We start from the raw sequence: 19,949 nt of genomic DNA, 5'->3' as shown, positions 1-19,949 counted from the left end.
AATAATATTGAATGTCAACCGTAATTGAAAAAAAATTGGATATATACTAGTACAAGTTAAAATATTTTCAAAATAGTGAAAAAAAAAGAGTTTCTAGACATTGTCCCCAGTTAAGAACCAATGTCCTATAGGAATTTTGATTCTATTTAGATATTTTTTAACCAATGGTGGGAAATAGGGGAAAGGAGATAATACTTATTGCTTCTTTGTTCCAAGCTAGGAATTATACCCATGTTTTTAAAAAGTTTTATCTAACAGATGAAGTTGAGGTTCAGCGAGATAAAAGAACCTGCTGAAGACCATAAAGCTTGCTCAGCAGTTAAATCAGGATTGAACGCCAGGCTTGTCTGCTGGCAAAGCCTTCACTCCTTTCCAGCACCCTCCCCACTGCCTCTCTGCAAGAAAAACAGCATGCCTCACATTGAAGGCTAACTGTGCATTCAACAAGTGTGCCCCCCAAATATTTAAAAACTTTTTGAAGGGAAATTATTCCTCTTCTATTCGTTACACTTATTTAAACATGAATATACAGGCCCACACATATAGACACTGGGACCCTTCATTTCGTGGTGCCTCTGGTCTTATCTCTGAAAAACAGAGCAACACAATGGAACAGCTTAATTCTCCTTGTTACAACTTATACAAAAGCCAGAGCCTAACGGTGCCAAAAGCAACCGGTCTTGTTTACATAAGGGCTGAAAGCTAATAGTTAACTTTCTCCCCTTCCAGAAAAAGTAAATAACGCCTCATTTTACAACTACAAACGCGTAAAATCGTGTAAAATGTCATAAAATGGAGAAGGAAACATCAAATCAAAAGAAAAATGGAAAGGTTGATTCCAACGCTCCCGCTCGGGTTCCCGGCGGGTCCGGGCTGCGCAGCCTGGGTCCCTATCGCCCCCGCCCAACTCCCGTCGGTGGCGCCTGGGGCGTTCTGGCTTCCTCTCCCGCCCGGGGCAGCGCGGCTCCTCTCGGAGAAGCCCGTCCCAGAGCCAGGCCTGGAAAAACAACAGCAAGAAACTTTGGCTAGATTGGCGGTTCAGTGAAAAAAAAAAAAAAGCACCCAGTTTGGTTCAGGGCTGTAGCCGCCGGTTCCGATTTTGTGGTGGGAGTTGGGGGGGGTGGGGGGGGTCACAACTCGGTCAGGTTCAATGGCGTACGTGCGCGAGGAGCCGCGGGGCAACTTATTGAGCGCCCACGGTCTGCAAGGGGGTGTGCGCCCAGGCGCGCGGTGGGTGTGTGGGGAGGGCGCGGGCGCGCGGAGCCAGCGAGAGGCGCGCGGGCCGCGTGCGCGCGCGGAGCCTGGGGCTGGGGGCGGGGAAAAAGGGGTGGGGGGTAGGGGGTGGGGTGGGGAGGGCGGTGCGGGGGGGTGTGTCCCCTGGTCTCGCTCGTTCACTCGCTGGCGGGCGCGCTCTTCCGCTCCCTTCCCGGGCGGGAATCCGGGCCGGGTTGTGGCCGCGGCCGCGTACGTGAGCGCAGTGTCCCGGAGAGGGAGGGCAGGCCGGCCAGGTGGGCGCGAACGGAGCCTGGGCGGGCGAGAGGGCGGCCGGAGCGGAGCCGGGTCGTGGGCCGCGCCGGTGGGTGTGCAGGGGCGACGGCAGCTGCAGCCCGGAGCCGAGCCGAGCTGTCCACGCCGGAGCTGCCCGGCCCGCGCTGCTGCTGGTGGCGAGGCGAGGTGAGCTGCGCGGGGACCTCGCAGCGCTGCAGCCCGGAGACGGGGGCGGCCTGAGAACTTCCCACGCTCCGCACGCCCTCGGGGGCCAGGTCGGGGCCCGAGGGCCCGGGAGGCCGGAGCGCTGGGGCAGTGGCGGGTCGGGGCGCGGGGACGCTGCGGCAGTGCCCGCGCTGGCTGGGTGGGGGTGGCCGTCCGCTCTCCCGTGTGCCGCCTTGTTTATTTCGCTCGCGGCCGGCGCTCGCCAAGGCACCCCCTCCCCAACTTTGAACGGTTGTCCAGAGTCGCTTCTCCGACGGAGATGGACCTGCCCCCTCCCTGACCCTTTCCGGCTGGGCCGCCAGCCCAGCCCTCCGGCGCCCCGCGCGTTCCTGCCCACTCTACCGAGCGAGCGAGTGCTGGGCTCCGGGACGCGCGGCGCGACACACCCTCTACCTCGGGAGCGGGCCCCCACCCTTTCTGTCCTCTTCTGTCCACCCCCACTTCCTTCCGTGCCGTTTAACTCTGCCTCTCCTCACTGGTGGCCCCTGACCCTCCTAGGAGCTGGCACTGTGGGCATGTGGGGTGCCCGCTGGGGGCCTGGGTGGGGAGTTGGTCATGTGCAAAAGGCAGCGTTTTCTTCCCTGCCTTGGAGTTCAGGGCGCCGCTCCTTCGCTTTAGGATTGGCTCAGAAACCTAGAGAAGCCCACCTGCCGGGCGGTGAGAGGGTGCTGCTGCCGGCCCCTGTGATTTCTGGCAGCCCCGGCCAATTCCTGGTGTCTTTGGAGCACTTCCACCGGTGGGCATGGTGCCAGGCTGCCAGGCGCGAGGGCTGCCTATAGACCACCACTAAGTTCTTTACACGCCTCTCTCCAGAAAAGTGTATCCGGTCTAGTTTGCCTGCAAGCGGGTGATCAACAGATACTGAAGGCCTTTTTGACACCCTCGTAAGGTGTTGTGTAAACAGAGGTTTGGGTCCCAGGGAACTTGAAACGCAAGGAAACATAGCAATTAAGTTCAACTCTACAGGTACTTTTGAGGAACTGCTGCTCTCAGCGCCATGCCAGGCTCTCTGGGAGATGGTAAGAGGCACACACATCTAAGGCCCTCGAAAGCCTGTTGACCAGGTGAAGTGATTTCTGAGTTCGCGTTCAAGTTAATGTGTTATGGCTGCCTAAACTCTGTAAATGCTGGGGGCAGGGGGCATATCAGAGGAAAGGTTAGAGTTGGGGGGTGGATTTACAGTACTCGGCTCTGAAATGAATTATGCACTGGAGATGACTCACTGGCAAAGGCCCAGAGGCAGGAGGGGAAGAAGTAACAGGTGCAAGAGGTTGCAGAGGGACGACCAGCAGAGAAGAGGTTCAAACAGGGGTCTCAGTGAGGGAGGATACACATGACACATGAGACCATGCCTGCTAGGGTTTATAATCCCATGAAGGAGACGGGAAGGCCGGAGCAGGTAAAGTAAACCTCAAGACAGTGCACAATTACTTTAAAAATGCAACATATAGAATAGGTGCTGTTGGAGTTCAGAGACGCGAGCTATGGGTGGGAATCGCCAGGTCTCTATTCCTGGAAGATGAGACCCTTGAGATGGGCCCTGAGGTGTGAACGAACATGGCTTTTCCGAGAGGAGACAAGGAGACCGCCTTGGCCTGGCCAGAGAACATTTCCTGAACAGCAGGAGATAAAGAAGGAGAGGAACAATGGTTGAGATTGTAAAAGTGCTAGAAAGCCAGACTGGGGAATTACCCTTTACCCTGTGTACTGTGGAGATATTCAAGTTTTTGAGCCAGGGAGTGACATAATGAAAGGGTAGCTGGAAAGGTTTTAGTAATATTAGGAGCTGCATCCGTTAGGCAGTCACCGTTGTGGAGTGCCCAGGGTTTGGACTGGGATAACTGGAAATGGAAAAGAGGATGCGCTTTAGAAACAGTAACATTGAAGCAATCTGTTCGACAGGGGCGGGATGAAGGAAAGAGATGAGTGGAAATGAATACCTTGTGGAAATCCATGACATGCCAAGGTCTTGGAGTCGCGATAGTGGGTAACTCGAGAAATCGAGAAGTTGGAAATGTGTGTTTTGGAGAGAAGTCATTGACACTCAGGCTGCAGAGAAGTTTTGTGTTTGCCAAGACATCCAAATATAGGTGTCCTGCAAGTGACTGTGACTCTGAGATCGGGGGGAAACCAGGGTGTATGGTGTGGAAAAGGCTGCCAAGGCTGGGAGAAGGAAGGCACCCCAGAGATAAATGGCCTGTCTTCTTGGTCATAGGGAGGGAGTAGAGGATGCTAGTGAGGGTCCAAATTGGAAGACCCTGTTCTGTATTGCCATGCAAATGACATCTCCTGGTCCTGACCCTGCAGTTGCCAAAACAACTCTGGGACGTTGGGGGTCCAAGGAAGAAGGGGCTGCTTATTCTTCTAACCATGAGGGTGATTGAAGGGGAGTAGAATGGAATTTGCTAAAGACATAAATTGCTGGGTTTTGAAACGAGCTGAACTTGTTCTCCACTGAGAAACTCCGGCTAGTCCTGGTGTCCCTTTCATGGGTGGAGGTGGGAAGCAGCTAGATAATCTAAAGGAGCGAGGAGGAAATTTTGGGCTTAGGGATACTGCCTTTCCCAGAGCCAGGCCAATCCCAACCTGAACCATTACCAGTTCCCAGGAATCCAGCGACCTGCCTGCTGGAGGTCTTTCCCGAGCTCTGAATTCTGCTTTCTTGTTGCAAGGGTGACTCCGGGTGATTTGCTGAACAAATTCCCCAAGCCTCAACTTGCAACATCTGAGGGCTGGTGAATTTGGAGGATGATTGCAAGAAGTTGCAGAACGAGTGGAGAATGTAATTGCATTTCCTTAGCCTCTCTGTTTCTTTGCGACGTGTAGGATCGGTGATCTAGCAGGGGAAGTGACTTGCATAGGGAGAGGTGTCCATCAGCTTTTTTTTCTTTTTTTAAAAATAATATATTGATCTCAGAGAGGGAGGGAGAGGGAGAGATAGAAACATCGATGATGAGAGAGAATCATTGATTGGCCGCTTCCTGCATGCCCTACACAGGGGATCGAGCCTGCAACCCAGGCATGTGCACTTGACTGGAATCGAACCTGGGACCCTTCGGTCCACAGGCTGTTGCTCTATTCACTGAGCCAAACCGGCTAGGGCTATTTTTTGTTTTTCTTTATAGGGAATATATGATGGTAAAAAAAATTGCATGGAGCAATAGTTGTGCTAATTCACTCTTTATAGAGCAGTGTTTTCTGCTCTCTCGTGGCCTAGTCCACTCAGTCATGTATGTTAAAATCTAATTCAGGTTCATAAAGTACTACTTTCCTTGGCTTGGTACAGTCTCCTCTGCTACTTTTATTTTCTATTCCATTATTTCTCATTTAAAAATGCTTGTTGTCTCCCACTAAATTGATTTAACTGCTCTGTAATGGCTCCTGCCCCACAGTTTGAAAAACACAGTTACAGAGAATTTTCACCTCCTGTAAGTATTTGTTAAGCGGCTCATGTGCAGAGCTATCCTTATTAGTGCTGTGGGTGGAAGGAAGCAGGAGGAAGAGACAAAGTTGACAGGCTAGCTGGAGTGTTAAGATAGACCTATGATTAGGGATCAGGGCAAAATGATTAAATGCCAAAATGAAAAATAATTACCCAGAGAGTTCAGAGGAAGGGGTGAGCAGCCTGTGCTGGAGTGGCTTGGAAAAACTGTTTGGAATAGGGAAGGAAGTCTGGGGTGAACCTTTTCAGCGGGTCTCATGGGCTGCACAGGTGGGAGGTGTAGCATGGGCAAAGACTTGGAGTTGGGGGTGTACACGGTGTGTGCGAGAGTGATGAGCGGAGCGTGGGCAGAATCAGGTTGGCGAGGGGGGTTAGGATTAAAACACAGTGTAGGGATTATAAGTAGGTGGCCCGAAGAATATGTTCAGTCTTCAGACGCGTTGTAATTTGGACTACCCAAAGGTTTTTATAAACTTGGGAGCGATCCAGAAAACCTCTGGATTTGGGATTGTCTTAAAGAATCCCATCAGGCAGGCTTCCAGAGCTGAGAGGCAGCTGCCCCTGGGTGTGGGAGACCGGTCTGTGGCCTTCATTTGTCATCGTCCCACTGATACCTGTTGCCTCAGTCCATTCTCTTTACATTCCCTACTTAGTCCTGCAGGTGTTTGGGTTTGTGACCTGGGTCTTCAAGAGGATTCAGGTAGGAGTCTGACCTTACGGAACCTCAGATGTTTGTGTGCAAATGATTTATTTTAGGCAAGTCCACAGCACTTTCTGAGTTGCTATTGGCTGGGACTTGGCAACCTTTTTTTAATTGGTTGGAATGGTACTTATTGGAGGGCTTTGTGACCTATTCTCTATGGTGAGGCAAATTTCTAGTGACCCCAAGATCTCCCAAGCATCCCCCTTTTCCACTACTGGCGGCCATGGTTAGATCGAGGCTCCTGGCATGTATCCTCTAAGAAGAAGTCGAGGTAGTAACTTGGTGAGATGTGAGTCATGACTGCCAAATGCCGTATGACATTAGACTCTCAGGAGCTTTGGTTCTCTGAGTCAATAATAAAGGAACAGCAAGGAGAGGAGCTGTGCCATTTCTTTTGGTACATCCTTACTCCTAGGACAGTGCTTCTCAACCTTCCTAATGCCGTGACCCTTTAATACAGCTCCTCATGTTGTGGTGACCCCCAACCATAAAATTATTTTCATTGCTACTTCATAACTGTAATTTTGCTACTGTTATGAATCGTAATGTAAATATCTGATGTGCAGGGTGTATTTTCATTGTTACAAATTGAACATAAAGCATAGTGATTAATCACAAAACAATATGTAATTATATATGTGTTTTCCGATGGTCTTAGGCGACCCCTGTGAAAGGGTCGTTCGACCCCCAAAGGGGTTGTGACCCACAGGTTGAGAACCGCTGTCCTAGGACATCCCCAGGAGGTAGGCCTCCAGGATCCAGAGGTTCATAATGAATATGGAATAACTGGTCCAAGGCCAGGTGTTAATGCAAACGATTTCTGGAAAACTAGGCTGCTTTTAGGACCAGCTGAAGTGAGTTCAGGTCTCTGTGGTCCTGAGACAGTTTGGTTTACCCTGGGAGTCCATAGCCACTTGCTACAGGTAAGGGGAACTGAGCAAAAGCCACCTTTTGTTGTTGTTTGTTTTTTACAGGTTGCACAATCTGATTATTTTAAAATCAACCTTAAAACAGAGTTGAAACGGAAGTGCTTTTTGCTTAAAATGTGTGGCCTGAGGATGCTAGGATAATCAGGAGTCCGCCGAATCGGACGAAATGAAACCCATTGCCTGTTTTGTATGATGGTTCGGTTACTAGATCAGAGAAATGACGTAGCAGCTTTGGTACACTTTGGCTTTGTAGGAAAATATTTAACAGTTTCTTAAAATATGATGGTAGAATGTGAGCTGGATGGTGTTATTAATTTATTTTGATCATGTTATTAATAGGCAAAAACCGTTAATTAGTGGCACCGAGTCAGTCTGGAAGGGGGTCTGAAAGCAAGTGCCATAGGGTTCTATTCTTGGTCTTGAGCTGCTCCCCATTTTTCCAGTGCGTGGATGAAGACACAGAGGTGGGAGGGATTGCTTAGTAGTAAGTCCACGTTCAAAATCACCCAGAATGAGGCCCAAATTTAAAAAAGAAATTCAGTAAGAGATACATGAAAAGTCTGATTCAGTTTTTAAAATTTGAATGGTAATGTGTCGAGATGTTCATACGTTCTGGTCAGATAATCCTAGAGAGATACCTGAGACCATATCCAAAATGTAGATGCTGTTTTATGCACAGAGATTATGCAGAGTTTTTTTTTTTTTTTAATAAACTATTGTGAAAAATTGGAAATAACCTAAATAGCCAATGGTATGAGTGGGTTGGAAGCAATCTATAAGTGAATGTGTCTTTATAATAGAACTGGAGACTCGGCCGGTGCACAAGATTTGTGCACTCGGCGGTGGGGGGGGGGGGGTCCCTTCAGCCCTCAGGGGATGGGACTAAGTCGTCAGTTGGACATCCTTAGTGCTGCTGTGGAGGTGGGAGAGGCTCCTGCCACCACCGCTGCACTTGCCAGCCGTGAGCCTGGCTTCAGGGCTTCTGGCTGAGCCGCACTCCCCCTATGGGAGCATACTGACCACCAGGGGGCAGCTCCTGCGTTGAGCATCTTCCCCCTGGTGGTCAGTGCACATCATAGTGACTGGTCATTTCACTGTTCGGTCGATTTACATATTACTTTTTTATTATATGGGATATAATATATAGGATATTATGGGCATTAAAAATAATGGTTAGGAAAAATTTTAAAATAACATGGACAAGTTTCTGTTAAAACTTAAAGTGCATCTGCACTATGATTTCAAATATTAAAGAAACAAAAGTATATAGAAAATGACTGGGAGGAAATTACTAATTTTAATACTGAAAGAATACTGGTTGCTTCTTGAAGGATCAAGTTGAGTGACACTCTTTCTTGACATTTAAAATTTATTATTTGTGTTTTTATAATGTATGTGTATCACAGTGGAAGAAACAGTACCATATATATACTTTATTTAAATACACTTTGCCCTAACCGGTTTGGCTCAGTGGATAGAGCGTTGGCCTGCGGACTCAAGGGTCCCAGGTTCGATTCTGGTCAAGGGCATGTACCTTGGTTGCGGACACATACCCAGTAGGGAGTGTGCAGGAAGCAGCTGATCGATGTTTCTCTCTCATTGATGTTTCTAACTCTCTATCCCTCTCCCTTCCTCTCTGTAAAAAAATCAATAAAATATATTAAATAAATAAATAAATAAATACACTTTATTTTTTAGAGCAATTTTAGATTCACAGCAAAATTAAAAGGAAGGCTTCCATAAAACCCCCTGCCCCCGCACATGCATAGGAAGCTTCCCACAGTACCAAATCCCCCACCAGAGTGACATTTGTTACAATCGATGAACCAACATTGACACATCACTATCACTTTACCTTCATAGTTTACATTAGGGTTCACCCTTGGTGTTATATATTCTGAGTTTGGACAAATATCTATATATATAAAAGCCTAAGCGACCCTTACGACCAGAACGACCGGTCAACCAGTCACAATGACGTTCATTGACCACCAGGGGGCAGGCGCTCAATGCAGGAGCTGCCCCCTGGTGGTCAGTGTGCTCCCACAGCCAACCTCCCACGGCGCCTCCCCCGGGCCTTGATGGGGGGGAGGCTGGCCAGCCAACCTCCTGCGGTCCCACCCCCTGGCCTGCTGACCCCCTGATAGGCCTCAATTGCCGGCCAGGCCGAGGGATCCCACCCATGCACGAATTCGTGCACCAGGCCTCTAGTATGAAATAAAATGTATCCACCATTTTAGTATCCTACTAGAGGCCCCTGTGCACCGGTGGGGTCCCTTGGCCTGGCCTTCGCCCTCTCACAATCTGGGACCCCTTGGGGGATGTCAGATAGCTGTTTTTGGCCCAATCCCCGCAGGCCCGATCCCTGCAGGCCTATCCAGACAGGAGGGAGCCTGATCCCTGCAGGCTCCATCTAGACAGGAGGGAGCCTGATCCTGTGTGTTGAGCGTCTGTCCCCTGGTGGTCAGTGTGCGTCATAGCGACCAGTCAACCGGTCGTTCGGTTGCTTAGGCTTTTAGATATATAGATGGAATGCTTTCACTGCCCTAAAAACCTCTGTGCTCTGCCTGTTCATGCCAACATCACCCCAAACCCCCAGAAACCACTGACCTTTTTTACTGTCTGGACAGTTTTGCTTTTCCACAGTGTTACATAGTTGGGATTACAGAGTATGCAGCCTTTCAGTTTGGCTTCTTTCACTTAGTAATATGCATTTAAGCTTCCTTTGTTGCTTCTCGTGGCTTTTTTAGTGCTGAGTAATATTCCGTTGCCTGAATGTACCACAGTTTATCCTAAATTTACCTACTAAAGGACATCTTGGTTACTTCCAAGTTTTCACAGTTATTATGAATAAAGCTACTATGAACATCTGGGTGCAGGTTTTTGCGTGGACATAAGTTTCCAAATTTTCGAGTAAGTACCAGCACGTGCTGTTGCTGGATTATATGGTAAGAGTATGTCTAGTTTTATAAGAAACTGCCCAACTGTCTTCCGAAGAGGCTTACCATTTTGTGTTCCTACCAACAGTGAATGAGTTTCTGTTGCTTCACATCCTCACCAGCATTTGTTGGTGTCAGTGTTCTGGATTTCGGTCATCCTAACAGGTGTTTAGTGGTATCTTCTTTTAATTTGCATTTCCCTAATGACATGTGATGACATCTTTTCATGTACTTTTTTTTTTTGCCATCTGTAGGTCTTCTTTGGTGAGGTGTCTGCTAAGGTCTTTGGCCAATTTTTTAATCAAGTTGTTTGTTTTCTTATTATCGTTCTAAGAGTTCTTTGTGTATTATGGCTAATAGTCCTTCACCAGCTGTATCTTTTGCACATATTTTCTCCTAGTCTGGTTTGTCTTTTCTTTCTCTTGAACACTGCTATTTTAAAAACATTTTGTTGTTCAAGGACAGGATGGGGAAAAGTAGATGGTTCATTCAGTGACATACCTTGAGTACCTACCTGCTTTGTTTTTTTTGTTTTTAAATGATTTCAGAGAGGAAGGGAGAGGGAGAGAGAGAGAAACATCAGTGATGAGAGAGAAACACTGATCGGCTGCCTCCTGCACGCCCAACACTGGGGATCAAGGTTGCAATGCAGGCATGTGCCTTGACTGAGAATCAAACAGTGACCTCCTGGTTCATAAGTTAATTCTCAGCCACTGAGCCACAGCTGCTGGGCTGTCCCTACCTGCTTTGTGTCACACACAGGATGAGGCACTGGAGTCACAAAATAAGACAGTTCTTGATCTGAAATTGATAATCAAATTGAAAGGGGCAGACCCACAGATGAACAGACAGGCACAGTGTAACCCTGGTAGCACTCCACACATGCTGAGAAGGGGCAGATCATGTGGGAAAAAAGTGTTGAGATAGTTTTATGTTTGTGAGATTAATGTGAGCCCTAAGTGGGATGAGGTGTTTACAAGTTGAATCCAGTTCTCAACTGGATCAGGAATTCATCCATCCATCCAATCAAGGGATCTAGTTTTAATAACCTCTGCTGGTCATGTGACATTTGGACCCCCTGGGGGCCATGATTTAAAAGAAACACGAACCAGCAAGACTATCCACAGGAAGGCGACCGGGCTGGTGTAGAATCAGGAATGACTGGAGTGTACTCATGGGGTGGGCATGTGATCGAGCTTTCAAGTATTTCCATGGTCATCAAGCATAGGAAAGGGTAGACTTGCTCCTGTCTGCTCCTGCTGTTGGAATTTGACCGATGGATAGAACAATGGCTTGATCCTCTCTAGCTTCAGATTCCTCATCTGTAGAATGATGACACTGAAGTTGATGAGCTTTAAGGTTCCTTTGAACCCCAACGACTAGGAGGGCAGGTTTCAGTTCAATGTGAAACAGGGTTTTCAGCTGACAGAGCTGCCCAGCAATGGAAATGTTTGCCCATAGAAGAGTGAACTTCTCATTATTGGAGGAATCCAAGTTGGGTTGAATGCTGTTGAGTAAATATACTGTAGAAGAGAAGGACACGAATTAGGCCGACCTCCAAAATCCTTTCCAATCTTTAGGGTCAGGTCATTAGGTGATTTGTCACAGCTGAATGGGAATGTGGATGCGGGGCTCTAGCTGTAGTTGCATAGTATCTGAGTCAGTAGCATCATGTCAGTTCTTTTAAAAATGCTTATAAATGGGGCCCAGCATTCTCGAGAGACCCTTCTACAGTCACTTTCGAGAACTATTCCAAGACGGGGCAGGACTCAGTTTGTGGGCACAGGGCTGCTGAAAATGGAATTTGGTCTTTAGGAAAGCGAAAAGGTTGGGGCTTGGGTAGAAATGGAAAATAATAATAAATAAAATAGATGGATACATAAAAGACTAATATTGTGTGTATCGGCCAGTTCTGGCAGGAAAATGAATGAACCAAGGTGGGGCCCTTCAATTGAATGATGGGTGCTCTGCTTGGCTTTTGGGGGCCTGGGAGTGCCCTTGACCATCTCCTTTCAATGTCCAACACCACAGATTTATATCACCAGGCATAGCCCTGTAAATGCCATCCTGATACCTGGGAAGAGACCGAGCCTTAGGATTGCTCTGTGGGTTTAGTGACAAAGAGGAAAAGAGATGGATACATTTAAAGGAACGTTTGTGTGGGATTTCCCAGAGTGTGTGTGTGTGTGTGTGTGTGTGTGTGTGTGTGTATACTTTATATCAGACAATAAGTTTGTGGTTTAAGCTAAAAATTTTTCATTTTTATTCTTTATAGCTTACATGTAGAACATTTGATTAGTTTAATATTGCCTGAAGTTTACTGAAATTTATGGTTGATTTAGAACCCATCCTGATTATTTAACATGTTTAGATTTTCTTCCTTGTATTTTTGGATTACCTTTTTTGCTGGTGCGGGCACTGCCAGGGCAAAATCACATAGCAAATATTTCTTAGAGAGCTCTGCAGAGAGAATAGAGGCTTATCTCAGCTTCGGAGAGCATCACAAGATGATTTCTGTCTCCACGTGATCCAGGCTCACACTTTAGCATTTGAAAAAAAATCAGTATTTGGCAAGAAAGTGCTCTCTGTTCACATGGAGTAAAGTAGTTTTGGGGTGCACAGCTTAGGGAGTGACAGGTTTAGAGGCATATAAAAATACAGGCAGGACTTGATCATTTAGAACTCAAGTTGGAAACCTGTGCCTTGGTGACAAAGGGCCCAGTTTTCCTTTATCTCAGTATCTTTGGGGCCCCACGCAGTGTATGGCACATCAGCTCTGCTTGCGGAATTGCTATGAATTGGTTCCCTGGGCCACATAGAGTGGGTATGGGAAAATCGTACGCTACCCTGTGCTTTAAAAATATTTTTTAAAGCAAAATACAATGAGGAATAATAACAGTTCTCAGCCCGTTTTGTCCTTTGGGTATTGGGAAGTCGTGAAAACACGTTCAGGAAAAACAGCCACACTCGGGCGGCTGTTTTTCAAAGTGCAGGGGGGATGAGAAGCTCCCTCTCCTCTTTCTATTTTTCTCCTGCTGCTGAAAATGAATTGCTCCTGGTGCGCCGTTCTTAAGTTCATGTGTCCTCTGTCCATTTTAATCGTGTTATCTGTTTTTATGGCCACTGTCGCCATGGTGCTCTGTGCTCTTTACATAGCATAGCAGGGATTTCAGAAGTCTGATAGGGCAGCTCCAAGTTCTGCTGCAGCTGGCAGAGGAACAGCGTTTCAGGAGCTCTATATTTTTTTTTTTTTTAAATTGGGGTATAATTTGCATACAGTGGAATGCTCAGATCTTGAGTGTGCTGGTTAATCAGTTTTGACAAATGCATTTCGAGACAGAACATTTTCATCACCCCAGAAATGTTCCTTGTGACTATTTCTAGATTAACACCACCCCCCCCCCCCCCCCCACACACACACCCATCAGAAGGACCACAGCTCTGATTTCTATCACCTCAGGTTAGTTTTGCCAATTAGGTTCTTAAGATTCAAATTTTGTGTTTCTGGGGACTTGATACAGAGGGCTTTGAAGAGATGGAGGGAGTGTGTGCGCTTAAAAATCAGTATCCTATGCCCTGGCCGGTTGCTTAGTGGTTAGAGCATTGGCCTGTGGACCTAACGGCTGTGGATTCGATCCCCAGCCCTAGGCAGGGTCCATGGGAGAGGCAACCAATCGATATGTCTCTCTCATATAGATGTTTCTCTCTCCCTCTCCCTCCCCGTCTCCCCCTTCCTCCCTTCCTTCCACTCTTTCTAAAAATCAAGGGGAAAAGTATGTTCCGGTGAGGATTAACAACAAAAACAACAACAAAAAATCAGTACCCTATATGGTTCGGTAGTCCTGGTGAGTCAGGAATATTTTGGAGCCTGTCTAATGGGGTATTCAAATTTTTCTCAGTGTCCACAGGATCCAGATTAATGTGAGGCACAAGTGTGATTGGGCGAGGGCTGCCATTATTGGCGTGTGTGTGTGTGTGTGTGTGTGTGTGTGTGAGTGTGTGTGTTTGTTGTGTTGGAGAGCTGGAATTCTCAGCCAGAGAATTGGAATGATTCCTAGGACATCCCCTTGGATTACCCAGAAGCCCCCAACACACTTTCTCCCTTTTCCCTCTCTCTTCCTTGAACTAGCACATAAGTTACAGAGTTGGGCTTGTCATATTGAAACAAGATCCGTGTTGCAAAGCCTGCATGCTTTGCACTGCTGAGCTGTCAGCCTCCTGGGGAAGCATGTGCCCCCAGACATATTACTAAAATGTATTGAACAGGGTCAGTTTCTTTTTTTAAAGTTAAATGAAATTTTGTTACACAGCGAGTAAATGAACAAACACACCTTCTTCACAGGAAAACAAGGCAAACCTTCCAGAGCAAACGGAATCTTCCTTGACAACCACTCCTAATCCAGCCCTTCCCCAGAGGTCAGCCGCTGTTTCAGGTTTGCTGGTATTTTTCAAATGCTTTACATACTTGCAGTTATACCCATAGAGCTTTAAAAAAGAGACGTGCTTTGCACGGCATGTCCTGTCCCCCCTGCCCCGCCCCACAGGGGCACCTCTTGGTGATTGCTTCCAATCCTTGGGTAGGTCTTCTTGATTCTGTGTAACTCCTGGATGGCCTTTCTTGGAACCAGAAGGCGACACTGTTGTTCAGCCTTCCTCTAACTCAGCGGTTCTCCACCTTCCTAATGCCGCGACCCTTTAATACAGCTCCTCATGTTGTGGTGACCCCCAACCATAAAATTATTTTTGTTGCTACTTCATAACTGTAACTTTGCTACTGTTATGAATTGTAATGTAAATATCTGATATGCAGGATGTATTTTCATTGTTACAAATGGAACATAATTAAAGCATAGTGATGAATCACAGAAACAATATGTAATTATATATGTGTTTTCTGATGGTCTGAGGCGACCACTGTGAAAGGGTCGCTCGACCCCCCAAAGGGGTCGCGACCCACAGGTTGAGAACCGCTGCTCTAACTGGTGGACATGTAAGGTTATTTCTAAATCCTCTGCTGTTACAAATGTTACAGTCAACTTGGCTGCACTTGCCTCTTGGGAACACAGGTGAGTGTTTCTCTTGAGTAGACACCGAGAAAGGGGAGTTGCTGTGTCGTAGGGCACTTGAATTTTAAATCCTAATGAAGACAGACGCATGGCAAGGTGAGTGCCTCGCTTAGACTTCGTGTAGGCCAGGCCACACTGGAGGCATGCTCAGAATGAAGCAGTTGTTTCCTAAGGCTAGCGCAGGATTTAGCGTGTGCTAGGTGTGTGCCCTCCCCCCCAGGAGTTAGCACTGGTGGCCTAGAAGGGTTGGGCCCCATAGTTACTTCTGTCTGGTCCCTCGGAGGACTTTGGCCTGCATGTTGGTTGTGGTGTGCAGAGGGATTGCAGGGTGGACGGGCAGCCCGTTGTGGACTGCGTGGTAAATTCTAAGCCCAGTTCACTCCCTAGCCGGAGACCTTCAACACATCTGCGTTCCCTCTCTGTGCCGCTGTAGAATACGGGGTGCCTTACCCTTCAGTGCTCAAGCCCAGGGCGAGGTGTTTGGGAGCATTTTAGTGTTCTTAGAAATCAAAAAAAATCTAAAACACTGTCAAATACTTGAACAGTTTCATTTATGGGCAGGAGGATAGCGTGTGTCTCTGGATTTACACTTCTTGGCATCATCTCTAGATCTCTGAGAACTCCTGGAAAACATAAAAATGCTTCGTATCAGGCCAAACACACGCCAAGGGAGGGCTTGGCTGTGCCCCTCTTGAAGGGCACGCGCTGCTGCCCCCGGTCACCGAGCCGGCGAGAGGCAGAACCCTCGTGCAGCCTTCGTGACTTCCCGTGCATTCCTCTTCAGATCCCTCACACAGATGCGAATGACAATAGTTCTGGATCTGACCCCTGGGCAACCCAGCGTTGCATTCAAGCAATTGCCCAAACCCAGGCATGCATTTATATTGCCTGCGTCTGGGGTACGGAGACTCTGGCCTCCTCTTCTGGTCTCCCGAGGGTGTGAGCAGGCGCTCCCTCCTCTGTCGTTTCAGGATTTGGTGACGGAGTTAGCGCCCCACCTTATCTCTCCCATTTGCTAGATTCTCACAGGACTCTGCTGGCCTTGATCTCTCTGGCGGCTCTGGCATGCCCTCCCCCTCCCACCGCCCATTTCGGTGACTGTCTTCTGTTTTTACAACTTACTTTTATGGTTGGTCAGGCGTCCGGTGCTCCCAGGGTGGAGAGTGCTCTAATTTTACCTGGTGTGGGCGGCAGTGTGCTGCTTTTCGTTTTCAGTACTTTTGCAGTGGTGCTGGACACAGTGATTGTCTGCTTGTTGGTTTTGGCCCCTGTGGCCACGATAGGATGGTAGTCTGATCTACGGTGGCGTAGAGGTCCCTTTCCTGGATTCTGACCGTTGCCGCAGAGCTCTTCGTGATTTCGATTTTTTTTTTTCCCTTAAATGTATTGCACTGCCCTTGTCAGTGTTCAATTTTACTGGCTGGTTTCCCCTCCACTTACTTACACAGAGTCTCCCCTGTAATCATCACTATGCAGAATTTGGTGCCTTCTCTTGGTTGGTCTTTGGCTGACATTTATCGAGCACTGTGTGCCAGGCACAGTGCCTAGTGCCCGAGGGGCACTTTTTCATTCTTCCCCAGGGTCCTCTCTCCGAGGAGTCGAATCGCTAGGAAGAGGAGCTTGATGGCTCTTACAAACCAAGGCACGGTTACAGGGAATCGCACGGCCTGGCGACACCCTCACGTTACCCGGTGGAGGAGGGGCTGCTGTCTTTCCCATTGTAGAGGCGGGGAAACTGAGGCACAGGGAGGTGAAGTAGTTGGCCCAAGGTCACATGATTGGGAAGTTAGGGCTCCCTGGCCGCCCTGAGATATTTGGGAAAGTGTGAGATAAGAATAACTGTAGCCCTGCTCCTGGGGGAGCCTCCCGCTTGATGCTTGGCTGTTGTAATGCCTGTTTCATTTCCTTTCCGTGCCCAAACCACCACCGACTGCCACATTGACCTCCGCGTGACTCACGTTTTTACTAACAAGGAGCCTTTAAGAGGTCATCAGTCTAGCTTCTTAGTTGATGCATCCATAATTTTCCTGTAGAATATAGAAGAAAGAGCGTCATCTTTTGGAATCAGCCACATTTAAGCTCACTTCTGTCACTTTCTAGCTGTGAGGCCCTGGGAACATGACTCAGCCCCCCTGGGTCTCAGCTTCCTCACCTGCAAAATGAAGAAGATGATGATGATGCTACTGTGAGGGATGACGTAGGATAAAAGTCTGAAGTGCTTCGCCAGTGACTGGCACGTGCGTCTTTGGTAGGTGACAGGTGCTAGGACATCCCGAAAGGAACCAGGTCTCTGGGAGGCTGGGGATTGCATCGTCTCCTTGTCTGCTCGCTCTGTGGCCGTTCTGATGAGCAGTTAGATGTGGTTGTGTTGCTTGAGATCATGCCACTGCCTTTGTCCTCAGAAGATTCCAGTCTCCTGCTGGCCCTGAACTGTGTACTTGCAGCCCGCCTGCTGGCCTGATGTGGGTGAGGGTCATGCGGAGCCACCTCCTCGACCGTCCTCGCAGCGGGCAGGGACTCACCAGCGCTGGGCAGCCACGGCCTGTGCGTCTTGGCCTATGAGCGCCTGTGTCATCCCTCCCGTCTCTCAGACCGCAGGAGCGAGAGCCGTGGTCTCTGTGACAGAGCCACCATTATTCTGTCACTTTGGCTTAGAACAGCCTCACTAGTGAGCACACTGATCAGAGCTGCCACCCTGGCCACTTAAGGAGAAACATCCGAGAGTGGACACCCCGATATCTTGAGCTCAGACAGGAGCAGCGTCTCGGTCAGTCTGTGTCCCCACCCCCTGTTCCATCTTTGAACGCATCCTCGTCCCCACAAAGACTGGGGCGCGAAGGTTCTCTGAGTGGCCTCCACAGAAAGGCACCTCCTTCGTGGGCTGTGCCTTAGGCGAGGCCCCCCTCTCCCCTCCACGGGGCTCATTTTTCACTGTGTATGTAAAAGACCTTTATGGGGTCTATAGTCTCTCTACTTTGGCTGATTTTGTCTTTTCTGGGGGAAATGTGTCTGCCTCCCTGTCCCTCCCAGTCACCCAGCAGATTTTTAAAAAATTCATAACACATTTCCACTTGGTTAGCGTACGTCAGGCACTTCACACTTTCACATGCACATGGATCTAACTGGACGAGCTGAATCCTGAAAACCATCTTTCTGTGAGGCTCCGGTGTCCGATTGCTGGATGTTTGCATTTTCCTGAAAGAAGCGGATTCTGATTCATTCCTCTAAATGCGAAAGCGCAAACATCTGGATGTCGCTCTGGAGGATAGTAAGTGCTTTTATCAACAACTGCTGGAGGTAGGACCCAGGTGGGAGCTCAGTGAGGCCTGAGCCTCTTTAAGGGTCTGAGGCTTAGGCTTCTAAACTCTTCTGTTCCAGTTCATCAGCAGAGCCTGCCACGTGGGCTGAGTATCAGCAGATTTTTTTAAAACGCCGGTGTTTGTGTTCCCTGGTGCTCTTTCTGGTGAGTTGGTGCAAAATTGTTTCCGGTGTGGGTCTGTACCGGTGTGGCCCGGGGCTGGATCCGGGACACCTGGAACAGCACACCTGGAACCAGCACACCTGGAACAGCACACCTGGAACCAGGACCCGAGTCTGTAGCAGCATGAGAGGTCGGTCAGAGGCTGGCCAGGCTCCGCCTCAGAGAGGTTTGACAACCCTGGGCAGGGCACCCAGACTGAGGTTTGGGCTCAGGAGAGAAGAACAGGATTGGGACGTGTCTGCTGGGGATGAAGTGAGGAGCTAGGTCAGTGATGGCGAACCTTTTGAGCTCGGCGTGTCAGCATTTTGAAAAATCCTAACTTAATTCTGGTGCCGTGTCACATACAGGAATTTTTTGATATTTGCAACCATAGTAAAACTAAGATTTATATTTTTGATATTTATTTTCTATATTTAAATGCCATTTAACAAAGAAAAATCAACCCCAAAAATGAGTTCGCGTGTCACCTCTGACCCGCGTGTCATAGGTTCGCCATCACTGAGCTAGGTCATGTGGGAGACGGGTGGCAGGACCTGGCTCTGGGCTTGGTGTTGCACACGCTCAGCCCTGAACCCCCGGGATTGGTTCGTCGTGGCCAGCAGGCCCCTCCATGGAATGCGTTGAGTTTCTCAGTTCCCTTATCTTGCTGCAAATCAGTTTTGCTGTGATTTTAATTAATGAGTGGCTCACCCATGGTCAGCATCTTGGTTTCCTTTAGAATCAGTTGTTGTATTACTGGTTCTGGTCACATGTCCTTTTACAACCTCAATTCCCAGACGCCAGCCTGACGGTGGCTACCGAGCAGCCAGAGTGGCCCGTAGTGTGACTTAGCTCCCCAGCCTCCACCTAAGACAGGCGGGCGGGGAGGGACATAGCGTGTGCTCCTTCCAGATGCTGGGCACTCTTTTCATTTTTCACAGGTGGGGGTGGGACATGGAGGCTCTGGGAGGGTGGCTGACTGTTGGGGTCACACAGGGGGAGGTGCCTGGCTGCTCTGTTCCTTCCCTGGAGATGCTCCCTCAGGGGGTCTGGGCTTCACTTCTCCCGAACAGGCTGGGTGTCATTCTGAGGGGCCGGTTTTAGTACTTCAGTGCCTTCCAGCCTCTCTTTCCTCTTAGCCCAGGCGCTCCTGGGGGGGTGGGAGGCATTCCCTTTGGTCCTGGGGAGAATGCTCCGATTGTAGGAGACGTCTCAGACCAGGTGACGTCTTCCTTGAGTACCTGCCGCTCTGTGTCTTTGTCTTTTCATTACCTGTCGACTCCAGGAGATGGTGACGGAGTGAGGAGCTGCCTCCCACCCCGCCATGGAAACGGAAAATGTGTACAGTTAATCGGGGAGTGGGAATAAAGGGGAAAGGTGGGTTAAATGTTGATCTGCAAAAGCCTGGTGACTTCCCGTCTGGCCAGGCAGATCTCCTCCCATTGGCCCACCCACCATCCTGGTCTTGGAACAAATGCTGGTTCCCAGCTCTTCTTTCAGGTTTTCAAATGTCGTCCCAGCCACACATGCTTCTTATCTTGTGCCTGATGATTTCCAAGATTACAGCTTATTTACTATCCACTTACATGTGGGACGGAGGCTCCCGGGCAAGGCTGGGATTCCTGAGGGGCTCTGGGCACCTCTGGGCCCTTCCCTTACCTGCTTGTGTTTGCTGGCCAGCTGTCTCTCGTTGACCG

At 48.8% G+C, this 19,949-nt stretch overlaps 1 protein-coding gene across 2 annotated transcripts in view; it reads left to right on the top strand.

Annotated features, from left to right (window-relative positions):
• The first annotated feature begins 1,476 nt into the window (after positions 1–1,476).
• Positions 1,477–19,949, top strand: part of ZNF395 (zinc finger protein 395) — a 40,438-nt gene continuing 21,965 nt past the window's right edge. The window contains exons 1-2 of one of the 2 annotated variants that reach the window (XM_081091092.1): positions 1,477–1,674; positions 14,069–14,159. The gene's annotated coding sequence lies outside the window, so the exon portion shown is untranslated. The remainder of the gene's footprint in view (positions 1,675–14,068; positions 14,160–19,949) is intronic. The other variant, XM_081091091.1, reaches the window with a different exon arrangement.

This window comes from Myotis nattereri (assembly GCF_964212035.1).
Source record: "Myotis nattereri genome assembly, chromosome: 5".
Taxonomy (NCBI): domain Eukaryota; kingdom Metazoa; phylum Chordata; class Mammalia; order Chiroptera; family Vespertilionidae; genus Myotis; species Myotis nattereri.
The sequence above is the reverse complement of the archived record's forward strand: the minus strand, read 5'-3'. Positions and strand labels throughout refer to the sequence as shown.